At 38.7% G+C, this 17,900-nt stretch overlaps 1 protein-coding gene across 2 annotated transcripts in view; it reads right to left on the bottom strand.

The window, feature by feature from the left end:
• The window catches only part of THSD4 (thrombospondin type 1 domain containing 4), a 414,123-nt gene that overhangs the window by 48,598 nt on the left and 347,625 nt on the right, over positions 1–17,900 (bottom strand). The window lies entirely within an intron of this gene.

Genomic DNA, 17,900 nt, shown 5'->3' with positions numbered 1-17,900 from the left:
CGCAGAAGAAAAAAACCCATGTCAGTGCAGTTTTTTGCAGACAGATAATTTGTACTGCCCACATGCTGAGACAGCTTCCCAGCTTTACAACATGAGCATGTGCCAGAAGTAAAGAATCAAGGGTTGTTGAACCCAAGATTTTTTCTCCTCTTGCTTCTCTAAGGTTGTAAGGAACAATTGATGGAGACCAGTTTGGTCAAGGTTAGCACACCAAGTCCTACAGGCATGAAGTTGTTACTGAAGTTCTTTACAGAGAAAGTGATTGGGCACTGGAATGGGCGGAGGAGGAAGAGTCACTGTCCCTGGAGATATTTAAGAAGAGACTGGATAAGGCACTTGGTGCCATGGTCTGGTAGACAAGGTGGTGTTTGGTCATTGGTGGGACTCGATGATCTCCAAGGTCTTTGCCAACCTAACTGATTCTGTTTCTCTGTAATCCTGCCTGTCTTTGGATCAGAGCTGCCATGGGTCAGTGTCAGATACTCAAGAGAGGCTCATGCTGCTCACTCTGCCAACAAGCCCTACCTTCTCTCCTCAAGTGCTGAGAAGCAGGACATGTGCCAGACTTACTGTTAGACTTCAACATGGTCAAACAGGCTTAGCTTAATACACCCCAGGCGCTGTCTGTAGCCCTGCCATCACACACCATCTTGGAAGCCCTTGTGACTGGGTGTCACTGTCTGCTACTGCTCTGGGGCACCTGGATGGCTCATATGCAGACTGAAGGCTGCTATGGTTTAGGAGCTTCCTCCTGAGCAGATCCAATGGCCTGGGGGTGGCAAAGTCCGTCAAAGCACTGGGTGTTGATGCTGTAGGGATTAACAGTATCAGCCATCCAGTTTTAATCCAGCATGAACAATCATACTCGTTTCTTAGCCTAACCTCATATTAAAATATCAATAAATGTCACAAGGCTGTAAACAGAATCTGCACATTGCAGCAAACCTAACGCAGTAATCAAACAGGAACTCAACAGGACAATAACCACAAATTAAAGCCTTCCACTATTATTTTTTTGCTTCTGCTTCTTAAAAAATAACCTTTAAGATTTATGTAACATTTATGCTATTAAGCAATTTGCAGATGATGGCATAGAGACAGAATAAACAACAATCTCACACCCCAGTGAACACATTCAAAACTGCAGTTTATTCACAGAATATGAACATATTCAAGTCTAAAACTTCAAATCAGTTTCTTATCTACACCCTCACTGCACAGATATTGTAAAGGCATCACTAGTAAATCATGGGGCTTTCAGAGCTGCAGTGACTTGTCCCTGTAATGATGCTCTACAGGAATAGTACTTTAAACCTCAAAATAATTTGAACTATCTAGATATTTTCACCTTAAGAAAAACCCCCAGCAAACCCAAAACACAGCAGAAATGTAACAGCTGTGATACACTATAAAGCTACTTTGGAATATGAGTACATGAGAATAACATCCAAAGAGGCAACTAAACAATTCTGGATATAACCCAATGCCTCAGTGCCTGTGTAAGGCAGAGAAATCTTTCTACTGAGTCCAAAATTCTGGGATCAGGACAATATTCAGTCCACCAAACCTCACAGTTATCATTTATGTATTAGTCTGGGTCATGGTAGGCATGCCAATGAATAAGAATAAGCCAGATATTAAATATTTATATTAATTTGGCTTTCGACTTAAGAAAAAAAATCCGCATCCCAGAGCAAGATATCTGCACAACATCCCTCAGACAATATTATCTCTCCTGTACAGAGACTACACACAGCTGTGAGACATTTCCAGAATAACTTTTGTTCCCATAAGTGAATTCCAGTTTGAGGCTGCTTTTTCTGACACAGCATATTCATTGCTCCCTGTTCTTCTTCCAAATTCTGGCCAAGTGAAACCTAATTAGCTCACTGTTTTGATCAGAGAAGATAGTAGGGAGCCAACAGTCAGAAATACTGTGTGAGTTTAATCCTGACTCAGGAGAGACTGTCATCAGAAAGTTTGATGTTGTTGGGCCACATTGTGCCCCAGAAGAAAAATGCTTCAAAGGACTGGTCATGCCCACCCTGCAGTGCACATCAACCTGTCACAGTGCAAGAAGCCTTCACAGATGGCAGCAGTGCAATGGAGGGCAAAGCAGGCTCACTACTTCCACAGTGGGGCACGGGAAGTAAGTTTTTCCAGTTCCTCTGACTGTGCTCTGCATGTGGATCCAATCAGTATATGGTTTAACTGGTTAGTGCTTCGCTCAGCTGGTAAGATAATTATTTCTTTTGGCAAGGTAATAATGTAAGAAACTTGGGAGTTATGGGTTGCAATACACAGCCCACCTGGTCGTTTCTTAAGACTGTCAGACACTGTCTTCAGCTGAACTAACTGAAACCAGGTTAACAATAAGGACAGCAGTTGTAGTTTTCTTCACTAACCACCTTTAAAACCTATTAAAGTTAAACTGCTGCATCTTTCTCTGCAGTCAAGGTTAACATTAATTATCCTGCCTGCAGTTAACAAACTGGTAACATTGCTTAATGGTGCACACTATCCATGTTGTTTATAATTGAAAGTATCTTGCAGTGAAGAGACCAGAAAAAATAACAAGAAGCCAAAGTATTTTACCTTTTAAACTAAACTGTAAGAGATAAAAAAGGCATATGAAGGACTGGCAGAGAATGAAGGGAGGCAGATTTAATATCATCATCGACAGAGAGCTGTGTCATATGGCATCAGTACTATACCTGCCCCACAAAGCCCAGAAAGCCACTAGAGAGTCTCTTTGACCACCAGCAGCTGAGCAACAGGCTGTGCTGTTTGTGCCAGGTGGAGGCTGAGAGGGGGGAAAGTCCACCCGGACTGAGGACAGGGAAGTCACAGGTGGCCTCACTTCAGTTCTAATACACCCATGCCAAGCCTCATTTTTGACACTGCACTCCATTCAATGGCACACGTGGGCACAGGTCTAGAGCTGGGCACAGCCTGAAGCACCTTCATCCCCTTTATCTCAGAGAACTCCTCACTGCCCTATTTCTACGTATACATATAAAGTCTGCTTCTTCAGGGAGACAGGGTTGAAAGAAAGATGTAAACAAACAGTTGCAAAATATTATGAAAAATCTATTCAGAAGATATGTATTTGTTAGCTCAAAACCAACATGGTTTCTGTTGCTAAAAATATCCTGGAATTCATAGCTTTCCAGGAGGTTTTAGTGGCAGTCCAATGCCAGGCTTTTATTGTGCCAGCTGATAATGGAGTGGGGTTGCGACTTCCTTCTTGCTGAAATTCTGCAGCAATCTATGTGGGTCGAATGAGGTATAAGTGAAACCTCCTGCAGGCAGCACAGCTTTTACCCTGAGCTCACTAAAGCCTGGCTTTTAAACACTTTACTGTTCATTTGCACTCATTTAATGGAGTGCTCACTGCTACCAACAGAAGCCAACCTGTAATGAATGGCACTGCAGCCATCTAAGTGTCCAGCTTCACTTCTGATCGACTGGATTCGTGTCTCTTAAATACAATAATAAAAGCCCATTTATTTCTCATGTACTTTTGCTAGTGGAATTGAAAATATCCTGTCTACTTGGAGCAATAAAACCTGCACAGTGCAAACTCTGAGATTTGCATCTCCAGACATTGGCTTTATGATTTTATGCTATAGCAGAGTAAATGACAGATATAGCCCAATATTATATAAAATGCACACCTTCGTTTTGCAGCTTCTGCAAGTTCAAACACTTCTGTCTCTTGCTCCAAAGGCACCAAGAACAGTGGTATCATGTCTTTGCACAGCAGGCATAGTAATAACAGCAACAGAAAGATGGTTTCTCCAAGAGAAACAATGTCAGAACTTTTTGCATAGAACCAGAATTTGTCACCTTTCATACAGACAACTAATTTAGGCCATTTGTGCTCAGACATTTATTCACCATTTCTTTGAGCTATCAGACAGGGTATTTTTCATGTCTCAATTTTCCACTAGCAATTCAGTGTGTTGGGTCCAAGAGCTTTCATTACTGACAATTTTCATACCTGGCCTCCTCTCCAGTGAGAGTGGTGGATGTTTTCTCTTGAACAGAGCTAGTATGGAAACTTTAGTCTTTCCACAATGCCGTGAACTGCATAATTGATTTGGAAAAATGATCTGTATTAGGAGGAAGCATCATGAGGTTACAGGTTCTCCTGAGCTTTTCTCCAGACAGCGGCAGCATTGATTTTCCCATTCACTTGATAAAAAATAAAACATTTCAACAAACTCACCCCTCTTTCATTTACCTGACCCATAGCCATGCTCCAAGACTTGATTACCTTTGGTAGCATGAGTGAATGCAATAGATTGTAGCCCAAAGTGTAATTATCATTCCAGGATTTTTTTAGTTTCAAACTATCCTTTAGTCTAAGTGATGAAATCAGAATAGCTAAAACCCAAGATACTTGAGAGCAGACCAAAGCCAGAAAAATACATGTACTTAAAGAAACTTGTGAAGCAAGATGTATTTTTCAACACAAAAGCAGTAAGGAAAACTATAAGGCAGTAAATTTTCAATTCACACACTGCAGAGGACTCAGTCTGCTGTTCTGTGACAGAGCAGAGCACGAGCTCTTGCTGAGTCAGGAGCTGCCAAGGATGTGTGAGTGTGGAGATGTTGGTCTGCAGGCCAACTACAAGCCAATAGTTTGCAAGGAGCACGAAAAAATTAGGCAGAACTTCAGTAAAAGCATAACTCTAGAGGGAAGAAATTCTCAGAAATTACAAGTATGAGAAGAACTGACTGCAGGGGGCAGCTTGCCCTTAGAGAGATAGCAGGACCAGTGCCCTGTACAGTGTCTGCAATTTTTAAGTACTACATCCATGTAAATTTTAAATGGTTTCTATCAAAAGTTCAGAATACTGTGAAGACCACAAGTTTAACAAAACTTGTTTCCAATATGGGTCAAACTTTCAAGAGCACATGATGGATTTTTAGATCTCAATAGCTTCCCACGAGTTTGTCTCAGTAGGGAGGAGAAGTGGGAAAGATAATGGAATAAAATAAAGATCTGAAAATTAGTTTTCAGAAACAGGTATGCAACCTCCTAAAGAATTGTGTCTGCAAAAATGTCAACAACCCTAAAGATCACAAATTCCTAAATAGTTACAGTTGAGCTTGTGGGATGACAGTATTGCCCAATGAAAAGCAGCAAAACATTTTTTGGGAAAAAAATCCCTCCAAGTCTTTTTGGGTTTTATTTGCATTATTTGTTTTGATGATTGTCTAATACTCATAAAATAATCTATTCTTTCTTATTTTATTGAAAAGCTTGTCTAACTTGCAAGGTGGGCTGACAAGCCTCTGATGCTGCAGAGACAGTGAGTCAGTGCCCAAGGAAGGTGTCCTCCAGGAGGACGTGCTTAGGGACTAAAAGCACCACCAGCATGAACAATACTTGCTATCAGTTTGTAATCAATTGTTTACAGTGCTTGTGTTTGGGGAAGAAATACATCCTGTCCCTCTTTGCAGCCCTGCAGTGAGCACTTTTTATAGGTGATAGTGATTCCTCCTCTACCCTTGTGTACGTCCTCTTCCTCTTGTGGCTTCACAGCAATTGATAACCTTGTGTGGCATAATAGGGCTTGTTCTTACACACAGTTTTGTAAGGAGCCTACAAATGGTTCCTGGTGGTGTTCATTAGCTCCTCATATTTCCTGTGTGAGTCACTGGCATGTTGTTTGAAAGGGCAGCTGCTGGGCTGTCAAACCTCCTGCTTTCTCTCTGGGAAAACACTTTTAATATCTGATGAGAACAGCCCAATAAAATATACTAGTGTACTGATAAAAACTCAGTGTCATTACCATCATGAAATAGGGATTGGGTTTCACTTCACATTAGGCTCTTGTAGCTCTCAGCACATTGTTTACAGGCAGAGCAAGTGAGTAGGAGTGCTCCTGCTCCTAGAGAAAAGATATAATATAATACTCTTAGCAGAGTTTAATTACTGACTGGCTGCCAGATATTACTGCATTATAAACAGCTTTCTTTATGATACTAATTTATTACTGTAAGCTAGACTGATGTATGCCTGAACAAAAATTTACTCGGTTATAAAAGTATTGGGGAAACCAGCTGATTGAATCAGGAAAGGATGCAAATTGGAGGTATTTTGAAATACCTCAGCGTAAAAATAGAGCGTGTGCATTAAAAAATGTTGGGACTGTACCATTTTTGTGTGGAATAACACATACTGCATACAAAAGAAACATCACAAGGGTGGAACAATATGGCACAAGTACAGTGTTATTAGCCAGATAATGTGACCTGTGCATGTGGAATAATAGCATCAAGAAGAAACTTAAAAGATATAGAATAGATGGGGGTTTGTCAGTATATGAATTATTTGTGGTACAGAAGTTATCATACGCATACAAATTTTATTTGGACATTAACTATTACTTTACTACTCTGCTTAAAATCCAGCTGCATTATCCATTTTTATGAGTAACAGCTGCCAGCAGTCCCTATTGGAGGGACACATCTGTGAAACACTCCCAGTGCAGAAGCTTCTGAAATGGCACAGTCAGCTTTCAGCTCTCAGAAAAGAATTGCACAACCAGACAGTGAGCATATAATAAGACATACCTGGAGCCAGTGGTATCAAGGAAGTTAAAAGGCTGGGAAATTACATGAATTTCAAATTAAATGACAGACTAAACACTACAATATGACCCAATCTGCTCCCAGAGTTATCCTATTCCTAATTTTAATGTTGCAGGAATTTTCTTATGATTATCTGAGTCCTATTATTACACTGAACCTTGTGCCTCCCAACGAGGTATCAGGGTCCTCTACCAAAAAGAATGGTGCAACTTCAGCTGCAAAAGAGCTGTGGAGCAGGATCAAGATGCTGTCATAGATCCTTGATAAAAACTGAACCACAGGATCTCAAACATTAAGACTGAGTGATACCAGCAGATAAGAGAGACAATCTTCCTGGGTGGGTTGGCTTATTATGAAACCCTTGTCCCCATCCCTCCCTCCCTCCCACTCTAATAATCATCTCAAATCACCAAGACAGTGAATTTAGCTTGTGAAGTTGACAGGTCTTTAAAAAGGTCACTATTACTCTGTCTACAGCCCTGCTTGCTTCATTGCTGTCTTAGTGACAATTTTCTGTTCTGGCAACTATGGACTTGGTTAAGTGGTACCAAATGTGATCTGGAAAATGAAAATCTACAATTGTTACTATTTTGCTTATGTAAGAAAAATAAAATTAACATTTCTGAGACACAAATCTATTCAAATAATTCTGTAGTTTAAAAAAGATGTTAACATGATCCTGAACAAGCTTTGTATGTCCTGCAAACTTCTGCCATATTCCTTGTGTATCCATGCATGTAGTATTTACTGCACAGTAATATCTGCATTTTATAGCCTGTGAAATGTGAAATTCCTCACATGCAAAACTCTCCCCCTTCCAAAATTTATGTCTTTTCAAGTTCAGATTTATCAGATTGTAAACACTCAGTGCTTGCAGTTTATCACCAATTCCCATCCTTAGGGTCCATTAAATAATTCAGAATTTATTCTAAAACTCAGTGAAGACATGGTATCTATCTATGGACTTCAACTCATTTAGGTTTTCTGAAAAGTTCTGCTTCTGAAGCTTTCCAGGCAATTGCTGAAGAAGGATATATAGGACATATCAAATACATCAGTTTAAAACTACCTTGACAGGAAACATCTTAAGCCTGGAAGTGGTCTGCACTTGGGAACTGAAGAAGTAGGGTAAAGATTCAGGTTATTTAAAAACATTATTATTTTGGGCACGAGGAAATAAATTAGAACATGAGTTTACTTCTTTGAAGAACCAATATTAGCCACTGCTCTGTAAATTTGTAAATACAATTCTAAAAATGCATTCAATTAATTTTATAGCTTATGTATTGACTGAGTATAGCTCTATACATGTGCAGTTTTCCATTAAAAAGCATCATTTTATCATATTTGCAGTATCACAGTATCATCACAGGAACTTTCAAGACAAAATAATTACCTTCTTTCAAACCCTTGATTAGTACTGCAAGAAGCATAAAAGTAATATTATCTGGAGACTTTTTTTGAAATTTATTTTTTAGCAAATGTTCCCTAAACCCACTATGAAGCTTGTACTGCCAACCTCATTCTGTCTTTGAAAAGGGTATTTCCCTGGAAAATTGCATAATCCTACATAACAGATGGAAAAAAAAAAGGCAAGGCAAGGGAAAATCTTTGGAGGGATTCAGTTCTTAAACTATTCTAATTAAAAATTTTGCAAGCAGCTTAAACAAAATGTGCAGTGACTGTCAACTGACAGACCCACTTTGGAGAGGAAGGGTAATTCAAAAATGAGGAATGGTAAATGGATTAGAGGGCAAAGGACAGAACTTAAACTGCAGTAGGGTTATAAAACTGCCTATAGGCTCGAGATTAAATTTGCTAAAGCCATTAATGCTGAAGAATCCCACTGAGGTGAATGGAATTTGGATCCATCTCTTTGTATAAAGAGGGAACGTCCTATACAACTTCATTCCGAGTACATGCAAAGATTTAAACTGCTGGAGCCACCTGGAAAAAGGCAAAAGCTGGCTCACAATGTCTGTTCATGCTGCAGTCTGTGGAGAACAGGAACAAGGAAGTACGGGGCCTGATCAGATTTGTATATTTGGTGGGCAGACCCAAAATGAATTCACTTGCACATCTACTGTGGAGATCCTGCAAATGACTCAACAGGCTTAATGCCTTCTGTTGCCTCATCCTCCTCCACACACGTCACACCTTGGGTGATCTCCTCCCTTTCTCCTTCTGTCACTCTTTCAAGCAGGGTTGATGATTCTAAACCATTTTTGAAAAGAAGTCTTATCGAGGAGTACTTTGTTTAAAATTGATTTCTACACTAAGAGGCTGGAAGAAGAAAATAGGAGCAAAAGAGAGAATAGCAAAGAACACACAAGGGAGTGACATCCTACTGAAACCCCAGGGTCTGAATTCTGCAGATCTATAGAATCATAACAAGGCAGAATATATCCTACTGAATGAAGAAAAAAAGAGCGGATCCATATATTAACTTCACTGAAATATCTGTACCTATCATGCCTGCAGGAAAATAACCTTTAAATATGTTTTCAAGAAGACATTTTAAAAAGCCAAAACCACCACGAAGACTCTAAGAAATCATGAGAAAGATTACAAAGACCATCAGTCTATGTGGTTATACACTATTCTTAACTAATGTGAATTTCATAAAATGTTTATCAGATGTAATAAACTAATCACCATCTGCAGATACAGATTTTCATCATTAGGGAAGTGCAAATTAATGATGATGTAACATCACCTTCGTTTTAGAGTTACTCCATGACTCTTGGAAGCTTGGGAAGATAAATTATTTATGGAAGAATTATATGAAGGTGTACATCTACGTATGGAACCTGGTTTGTTGTTTTTGCCAGACAGTTTCATATGAAGGTATTTCCTCAGGCAGAAATGTGCCTGCAAAATACCTGTGCCTGCTGTTTTCCTCTTCCTGTATTTACTGGCTTGCTGAGCCAAATAAATGGAGCATAGGGAAACAGATAGCAGTTACCACTGGAGACTTGGTATCACAGTGGGTTCTACTGGGTCATAGTGGTTTTCACCATCTTATACCAGCAATGTGGGCACTTTGTGAAGAGCCAGATTCCACGCAGATGAAGAAAAGACTTTTTTTTTTTTAGATCTTAAACGTAGAGCTGTGTGTTATGCAGACTCATGATTAAGTACATTTAATAAAAATATTCAAAAGACTAAGGAAAAAAATACTAAAGATAATCGTATGGTTTAAATTGCAACATCCTTGTGTTTGAATGAACAAAACAATATCAGGGATAATGAAAAAGACACAGGCTCTGCTCCCATCTTTGTGTGCCTGTTGAGCAGGGAAAGCACCTCAGAGCTCCCAAGTTTCCAATCCAGCCTGCGTCTATCTATTCAAATTCAGTCTGTGTCTATCGCAAGCAAAGAAAAACAAGACAGTGCTTCTAAGTTCCTACTCATACATGGATGATGGAGTCCTCTTAGGAAGCCTGCTTTGAGAACCCTGAGGGCAAGGTGAAGGCAGGCTGTGTTATGCAGATACACTGATGTGCAATATCCTAAGTGCAGATGGGCTGTGCTGCAGTTATTTTTAAACCAGAAAACAACTTCACACACACTCTCTTAGCCTTTTTTCCACTGCAAGTGCTTCTTTCCTGAAGGACCGATGTATGAGTAACACAGAAGCAACCAGGCATCACAAGAGTTAACTGGGTATGGAACTCTGCATCTCAGCACCTCACTACAACAAGGACTTTATTTTTCAGTGCTATAGAACTGGGTTACTGATAACTTTTAACCTACTATTTTAATCTACTTTTTAGAATCTCAAGTGCCTGCAGTAAAAAATGAGAGGAATCTGTTGCACAACTACTTCTTACTACAGAAAATTAAAACTGATGTGTTTTATAGCCATGGAATAATTTCCAGGAAAGGATTCTTTCTCGGTACATAAATATTTAACAGACTCTAACTCTACTCTGCAGCAGTTGCTCATTAAACTGCAGTTTTCTTGTAATTGAGAAGCTAAAGGTATGGCTTAAATTTATGGATTTTCAGTATTACACACAAGTTTGCTTGCACTTTCCTTTTCAAGATGGATAAAGGAATGGCATTTAGAAAGACTTTTTTGTCTTTTGGGAGTTTTTTAGTTAATTTTTTAAAAATACACATGATTGATATCAAGTATGCTAAAAACACAACTCAGAACTATACCAGCAGCATCAGTGAGAGGCTCCCAGTCACAGAGTTTAGGGCCATAGAGGTCATCCAGCCATGCAACTTTACCTTCTGTGTGTTACAGTCCATTAACACTTTCATTACTGGTTTGTTTTTTTTTTTTTTTTTTTTTTTTTTTTTTCCCCCAGTGAAACTCCTTCCCTGATATCCTAAGGCTGAAATTTTGGTTTTTGCTGCTCAGGTTAGAAATACATTTCAGTTTTGCAATTGCTTGTTGTAAAACAATGTTTCTATCTGCTTAAAAGAGTTACGTGCTTCTCTGCTACTGAAAGTCAAAGAATTTTTGGTGTCTGGCTTACTTAAGAATTTTTTAAAAATGCTACCTAGATACACTATTCACAGCAAAAAGTAATAAAGACACTGTTCTTGTTTGGATCATTTCAGAGGTGGGTAACACTAATCAAGTCCAAGTACAAGTTTCCTTGCAGTAAGATCTGTCAGGGCACAGCACCTCTGAGTTCACATCTGTCCCAAATGATATCTGGATTATCAACCTATTTACTCTGTGCCTATCAACAGTCACTACAGTAAACACTTCTCCCCCACTGCTTTGTGCAGAAGAATATACAAGAAATCGTCTCCTTCAAGAACAGATTGAGCTCATTAAAACATAATGATGACTCTAATGAATTTCTTATTTCTGCCTCAAAACCCCACACTGCACTTTTCCAGATAAAGATCCCTGTATAGTAACTAGAAATATGTCCACAGCTGAAAGAGGTACCCTGACCTGAGGATTAGTTTTTGGGAAACTCAGCACTGAGAAATGGATTTAAATAAAGACTAATTTATTGCAGCAGACGGCAAAGACCAAACTTTTCAGTATTTCTGCCTTCTTGATATCCCTTGTGAGAGAGAGAGAGAGTGGAAAAAAACACCATCAGACCTCCCTTCCTCGTAATGAACCACCTGTTTTTGATCAGCAGAGTAAGATTTCATCTATTGTAGGAGTGAACATGGAAAAAACAGAAAAATGAAATTTGACAAATTAGATCTCACAGTTCAAGAGGGAAAAAATCACAGAACAAATCAATAAAAGAATGCACCTACAATACAACTGCTACTCACAACATCAAACTGTCATTTTTTTTTTTATTTGGGTAATGCTGAAAGTGATTGGAACTGAGTGCAGGATGCACTCATGAGAATAAAATATTTGTAAACAAAAGATTTTTATTTCATTATAGAGCTGTTAGACCTGGAACACTGGACAGATTCCAATCTATGTAATTACATTCCATCTACCTAAATTCTCTCTGCAGCCTTAATTGGAAATTATGTTTTTCTTCATTTCCTCTCCTGCATTATGGTTCCACCACAGAAGTGTCTGCATTTGAATGAAATGGCTTTTTATGGTCAGCATAAAAGACAACTTGGGATGCAAGGACACAAAAAAGTTGTTACAAATGTAAAAGTGACAGAAAACTTTCCTTATAAGGACTCTTTAGACTCTTCTCTGATAAAGAAAAACAGGAAAAAGTATGCTTCTCTCTGTATGCCTCAAACCACTCAATATTCCTCCTCCATTCTCTAAATAAATCATCACGTGTCTCCAAAAATCTTGTTGTGTGCTAAGGCAACTGCTGTAGCCACCCATACTAGTACTGAGGAATTCACATTTACTTTTTTCTTAATGATCCCTATATTGTATGTGATCACTAACAGTGTTGAAATTGAAAACTGCATACAAAAACTAATCTCATTCTTATTAAGAGGTGTACTTGCTAAAGATTTATATTTAAGTAAAACTAGAAATAAAATAAACTTACATCAAATTAGCTAAGTATCTTTCTCTTCTCACTCCCTTTAATCTGAAGGAGGTGACCAAAGCACTGATTTAATTTGCAGAAGTTGCACATGGAGACTGCAGAGTGCTCTCACTCACCAGTAATACAGATTTCCAGAACTTTTTTTCATTAGTTGAAAACAAAGTATGGGAAAGTGAGGAAATGCTCTCCATTTCCTGGTGAGAGGTGGCAGGAGAATATTCACATATGTACTCCCTGAGGTCCCCAACTCCCTCTAGGACTAAAGCTCAGAAGGACAGATTGCTAGAGGAGTTGCTCTAATGTAACACATATCTCTGAATACTTTACCACACACAGTGGTATCAGTTATGAACAATCATTTATTACAAAGCTGCCCACAAAAAGCAACAAATCATAAAGCTCAATGTTTTAACTGTCTTATGCTATTGATATATCTGTGCATGTGCAGATATATAAAATGAGGCATGAATATGTAAAAACTTATCATCAATAAATAGTCAAACAACCCAGAGTGTATGTAACTGAAATGTTCAGCATAAGCAGAGGGGAGTTAAAATTTGCCTGATTTAATCTCCATGCTACACTGTAATTAAAAAGCAAAAGGATTGAATCTTTCCTCACTCAGCATTCAAATCTCTTCACAAAACAGTATGATACAGTCTCTTCCTTTAATTGTGTTAAAGAGCTGATTTGTGAGCAAGGTCTGGCACTTTGTCTCTCAAGGGCACTTAAGTCTTACATGATTCTCACTGAACTATACAGACAACATAAGCACAAGGACTTTTCTATTTACAGATGGAAAGAACTTCATCTGACTACAGGCTGCTACAAAATTTGCCACTGGTTACACTAGTCAATGGAAGAAAGAAAATGACCTTTAAAAAACCAATATAGAATGAAACAGAAAAAATAAAAAACATTACGCTTCAGCTTCACACTGATTTGTTGCCCTTAACAAAAAATTCAAATACAAGAGGTTCAGCAGTTTCAGAAGTTCAATAATGACTTAAACAAATATTAAACACATCAAAATCTCAACATTTTCTTGACTTATTTATGTATTGACTTATATATGTATTTGACATACCCCTGATTCTCTGTAGACATACCCCTGATTCTCTGTAAACATGTCAGAATAAAAAGACTAAAAATGAAACTATAAATAACAATGTTTAATATGGCTCAGCACCATAGGATGGTAATGCCTTACAGACATGAATATATTCAAATTCAAAACATCCCAAAAAAGTTCTCACACCTCATAATCACATTACTACACTTCTGGGAATTTTGCCATATCATCAAGCCACAACTAAATGCAGACAACCTGTGAATAATTCCTTACTCAAAAGCCTGCCATCAGCCATTACCTCTAAGGGGTCAGAAGCAAGGTAGATGATCCTTCTTTTTCTCCCAGAATTTATGAAGATGAAGCTGGCCTTAAGTAAGATGATTGACACTCCACTTTGAATTGGTGGGAAAAGGCAACAAACATGCCACAAGGTTCTCTCTTCAGTCTTTTTGCTAGAAGGAGTGTGATTAGCACATGGAAACTCAAGGAACAATTTGTAGTCAGTTAATACAGGGGAAAAAGAAAAGCCTAAGGATATCCAGGATCCAGTGAAAGCAGAAAACAGCAGGGCACAGATGTCCTAATCTAACTAATGAGCCAGATGGCAACTGTAAATAGAGTATCAAAGAACTTCTGAGAGAGAATAAAATTCCAATGCAGCTGGGAGCAGGTTTATAGAAAAGTAGCATGAAGAGCAAAGGGGCAGTGCAAGGTAATACCCTTTGTTGCAGTGAGCTCTTCAGCATCTCAATCCAGCTTGGTTCCATTTTCAGTCTCCTCCAAAACTTGGACTCCTTGGCATTCCTCCCGCATATGGGGTGGCCTCCTACTCACCCTACTAAATTTAAAAAGCTGATAAAGAATAAATAACACAAAGCACCAGAAAATATATGCTACATTTTAAAATGACACTGACGGGTATAAATATCAGACTTAAATTGTGTGAGTAAATCCGGATCAGGGTTGCCTTCATTAGTAGCAATACTAACCTAGTGCTACTTTAGACATAGGCATTGCAAGTGCATTAAGAGTCTCCATATCTGCTGTCACACCTGCTCAGAATGGCTGCATTTCACAAAACATAAACCCAATACATCCAAAGAGGAGAGTACTAATCCTAGGGGAGAATGCCATAGCAGAAGAGAGAGCACTGATATCAGGGAGTTCCTTTGCTTTCAAATATCAAGTGGCCATTATAGTCTTTAGAGGATGCCAGAAGTAAGTGATATTATGGAGACCTCCAAGTAATTCTGAATTAAGTCTTATAACTATCATGGAACCACAACAACACAGTCCTTTCACTCAAAGTCTGTGCTCCTCGCCAGGAGCTGAAGATTCAGCTCTCCATAATTGTCATATTTTCTTATCTTTAATCTATCAATATCTAAAGAACAGGATAACAGTCCAATCCTACATTTATAATACAGCTTCACCAGAATAAGCAGCTGAAGTTCAACTAGAAATTACAGTTATGTAATCTGTAATTACTATTTATGCCCTTAATCAGAAGTATTGTTCTGAGACTACTAAAACTAGAAGGGATTATGCCATCCAAGTGAGTTAACTCTGATTTCAGATGTCTGAGCCTACACCTGGAGGATGTCCTTGCTCTCGGCTGTGTATCTGTCAGCCTTGCAACCCCAGCTCAGATGCAGCAGACACAGGGTGTGAAGGGCTCTCTGTGGAGTGTGTGGCACTTAGTGCTGATCCAGTGCAAACTTTCCACCCTCCTCTATCAATAAGAGACTGTAACAACTTTTTAAATAGTTCTACCTCTACCCACCCCAAAAGAAGCTCCAAAAGCTCAATAAGCACTAAACCATGATTTAAAAAACCTCATATGGCACTCCAGGAGGACACAGACCTCTAAAACATGTTCTCCAGTGGCTTGGTAAGAGCTTTTGGATGGATTAGTGCAGCTCCTCTGTGTTTCCAGGTGTTGTGTTCTAATATTAGTTTTCAGACACTCTTTAATACGTACACTCACAGCCAGCTGGGTGCTACCATGACGCAACTACCTAAAGTCAGTAAGAACACAACCCCCTGGAAGTTGCCTTTACCAGGGCTTTGAAAGCCTGTTTCTTCTTAATATGCTACTAAGCCAACTGACATTGAATCCATTCTGCCTCTGGTTCAGTAACTCTTACAGATGCAAAGATTATTTTAAGGAGATGGATGGGTTAATTCACACTATCAGTAGTTGGAACATTTGAATCATAGAGCTCTCTTTGATCTTACATTCTGTTTACTATTGAAAAAGCAACATCTCACCTTATGCAAAATAAAAATGAAACATAATTTGACATCGTGTTAGGAAGAATTCAATTCATTAGTAAAAATTGGTATCAGAACTGCAAGCCACAATCTACAAAACTGCAAATGAAGAAATTCGCTTTAAAGGTTCTTCATTTGCAACAGATTTCAAGCTGCCAATCTCTTCAAGACAATGTTCTTCTTACTAGAAACTAAACTGAAGTTATGGATCCAAGGTTATCATGTTCTTTTAATGACCTGAACTCACCAAATATAAACATTACACAAAGAAACACAAGCCACTGCTGTAATACATAACCAGACTATTACACTTTGATCAGCATGGAGTCCCACATCATTATCAAGGAGCTTAAACTTGTTTACCAGATTGCATTAATATTATATGCAACTTTGCAGTTACATTGTCCCTGAAACACTGTAGTGTCACATTTGTTTCTCCTCAGAATTAATTTATCAATTCCCAAAGGTTATATTTAGAAAGTAGAAGGATAATTCAAGTTGCTGCTTACGTAGCCTCTCAAGTCTCTGTGTCATCTTTTCTCTCTATGCTGGAGATCAAGGCAGAGCCTCTCCCCTTGGTAACCTAACTATGGAAGAGCCAATTCCTTCTTGACCCGCACAGGACACGGACAGAAGGACATCATGAACATCTGAGCCAAGGTAGTGTTGGCTGGCTCCTGATTTCAGACCCTCATTGCTGCCTGTGAGGGTGTGAAAGGCAGAGAGGACTTTGTGTTTAGCTCTAACAGCCCCCTTTACTCTAAACAATTTTAGTTCAAACATTGTAAATTTGTTTTGGTGTTTAATGAAATGCAATGGAATTTGGATATCTCATTTTAATAAATAAAAGCATACATGTGTTTAGAGATTTGATAGAAAACATTCCAATCCTGAATTTACAGTTCCCTGATTGTTGAATAATTATGTGTCATTAATAAGACAAATAAACCCCTTTGATCCTGATTTGATTTAAACCATGTAAATTGAAGTTCCTCTCATGTGAAGAGCATCTATATGCCACCATATGTTCTGAGTAACACTCTTGGTGGCCTCAGACTAATCAACACAACCAAGTCACTAGGAAGTAAAAATCTTCAAAACTAAGTATATAATTATAGCAAGACTGGATTTTGTTTGACGAGTTTGAGAACTGAGCTTGCAAGAATTAACTCAATATTCTTATATGTAAATTATTTTGTGGCTTTGAATGAAGAGGAAGCTTATCACTTGTCCTAACCAGAAGTTTGCCCAGTCTGTGCACTACCAAACCCAGAAAAATGGTTCAAGCTTTTTTGCTAATGCTGTACTACAAAAATCTGTCTTTGCTAACTCTCACCTGCAAAAGGCAGTTTGACTACACTACTGAGGCTGCAGAGGCAGCAGAGGCCCTTGTGTAAGAACATACAGGTGTCCTGTTCCAGCAAGGCTCTGCTGGATTCCACATTCAAGGGTTAAATACTGAGGGAAGAATTCTACTTTGAGATTAGAGAAAGCAACCAACCCTTGGCCCTCCAGTGCTCTGTCCTCCTGACCTGCTGCTTTCAGGACACCAGGCATCCCCACATCCTTCACTTGGTGTCTCAAGTCAGGCATAAAACTCTCACAACTGCTTTCTTGAGGGCTGTTTTCACCACTGTCCACACATTTTATTTAAATTCCCTGTTCAATTATGAAAAGTTGACAGAATGACAAAACTATGTGCTGTCTTTTAAAAGCTATCCTGAAATTGTTTACAAATTGTACTGATTTGGAACAAATTTTTTTCCATATTCTACAGATTTTTTGTGAGAGAATCAAATCAATGGGTCTTCAAATCCAAAGGACAATACTAACATGAACCAGGAGGCAACGAGAAGATTTCACTACGTAATGAGTGTGGCCAAAGCTGCAGATAGTGTCTGAACCTCCACAGTTCAGTGATGGAAGTCATGGAGAAGGATCTACTCATAAATTGGAAATGTATCCATGAAATATGTGGATGCGTTCAC

This window comes from Myiozetetes cayanensis, unplaced genomic scaffold (genome assembly GCF_022539395.1).
Source record: "Myiozetetes cayanensis isolate MyiCay16 unplaced genomic scaffold, myiCay2020 scf14, whole genome shotgun sequence".
NCBI lineage: Eukaryota > Metazoa > Chordata > Aves > Passeriformes > Tyrannidae > Myiozetetes > Myiozetetes cayanensis.
The sequence above is the reverse complement of the archived record's forward strand: the minus strand, read 5'-3'. Positions and strand labels throughout refer to the sequence as shown.